The sequence below is a fragment of the Megascapheus bottae genome, chromosome 11 (genome assembly GCF_031878675.1).
Source record: "Megascapheus bottae isolate mThoBot1 chromosome 11, mThoBot2.hap1, whole genome shotgun sequence".
Classification (NCBI taxonomy): Eukaryota; Metazoa; Chordata; class Mammalia; order Rodentia; family Geomyidae; genus Megascapheus; species Megascapheus bottae.
Window position 1 is genome coordinate 23,499,182 of NC_143519.1, and position 1,867 is coordinate 23,501,048.

Below are 1,867 nucleotides of genomic sequence, written 5' to 3' on the forward strand. Positions count from 1 at the left end.
TCTTACTTGTTTTTAGTTTCTTGTAGCTATGGAACTTAGCCTAAAGTTAAATTGAGAGAATGGGTGGCTTCCCGATTAATGAGTCTTCTTCCTGTGTCCTGGGATGCCAAATTTTTCCTTTTTTTTTTCTTTTTCATTCTTTTGTAGCTCCCCTTCACCATTCACTGCCAGATACATTGTAGTTTATCGGTTTTTCCTGCCATCTGTAAACCATATAGTCCTTAGTTCTCAGGATGATTGATTTTCTATCACAGAATATTCATGAACAATTATGTAATTTAAATATATATCTATATGTATATATGTGTCTATATATGTAAATATATATAGTTATATGTTAGTATTTAGAAATGCTCCAGTTGTTTGGCCTATGAAGAAGAACTCCAAATTAGTCTTTGCATTTTCACCAGTGTTTTGGAATCACATAGACTTTACCTTAAATGCTTCATGTTTTAAATTGCTAAAAGTTTCCAGAAGTGAAAACCACATCTTCATTCTCAATCAATGATTGGAAAGTTCACCATTAAATACATTGAATCTTGCTGCATTTTATCTTGATCATTCAGTACAGCATCTACCTGTACTTCAGTTTTGGAAAATGACTGTTGAGATCTGATGTTCAAGAGCTTGCAGATTCATCCACTAGGAGAATTAGGACATGAATGCTCTAGAATTTGGATTGGATTCTTAAAAGAAATGTTTTCCTTCTGTCTTCCTTTTTTTTAAATAGTGGGAAAAAGATGTACATTTATATTTAGCCAGCTGGATGCAGTTTAGATGATTCCAATTTTGTTGGCAACATCTAGAGCATCATAGACAGGAGCCAGTCGAACATATGTATGCCTTCTTCTCTCCATCAGGCCTGATCAGGGAATTGACCTTAGCCACATCAATGTTATAGAGCTTCTTCACAGCCTGTTTGATTTGATGCTTGTTGTCTTTGACAGCCACAATGAACACAAGCCTGTTGTTGTCTTCTGTCTCCTTCAAGGCTGACTCAGTGGTCAGGGGGAACTTGGTAATCGCATAGCCATCAAGCTTGTTTCTCCTCAGAGCACTCTTGCATGGATGTTTGGGCTGTCTCTGGAGCCGCAGGGTCTTGGGTCGCCTGAAGATGGGTGAAGTGCGTATCTTCTTCTTTTTGTGGCTGTGGATGCCTTTCAGCACTGCTTTTTTGGCTTTCAAAGCCTTTTCCTTGGCTTTGGCTTTAGGAGGGGCAGGAGGTGAAGAGTGTTTCCAGTGTCCTTCTGTCTTCCTTTTTGAAAGAGTTTTTCTTAAGCAGGTGTACAAAGGGAGTGCCATTTACTAAAACAGTTTACAAATACAGTGGATCTTGATCAATGTGTCCTCTTTCAATATTCTCACCCACCCCTCCCAACCTAGCCCCTTCCCTTACTTACCTTAATGTTAGGTTATGTATTGGTTTTTGTTTTACTATGTAACAATAAAATTAATGTATAAAATTTAAAAAAAGAGAGCTAGTCTCCTGGCACAAGACTAGGATCAAATGAGAATCAAAATACTCAGGATTTTCTGACTGTGCCCCCTCCCCCACAAAAGAAACTCCTGATAGTCTCTAACTTCAGATCCCCAAGCAGGATAAGGAACTAACCAGTAGTAAGGTACTAATTTAGCTGTCACCTTCAAATTATTCATTTCTCCTGAGTACCAGAGAGATGGCTGTTAACACATATAACAAGTTAACTTGGTACTGCTGGACAATTCCTTATCACCCTTGAAGACTTGAAGCTGGGAGGATAGTGAGGGTGTTTTGGACCTGAAAATTATTTGGCTGTAATCCAAGTTTTTAAAGTTGCTGTGCCTCCTACAGAAATGCAGTCAATCTCTGCCTTCACATTGACCTCTT

At 38.4% G+C, this 1,867-nt stretch overlaps 1 pseudogene; it reads right to left on the reverse strand.

Moving 5' to 3' along the window:
- Window positions 1-449: 449 nt before the first annotated feature.
- Window positions 450-1,302, reverse strand: LOC150056827 (large ribosomal subunit protein uL23 pseudogene; annotated as a pseudogene).
- Window positions 1,303-1,867: the final 565 nt, after the last annotated feature.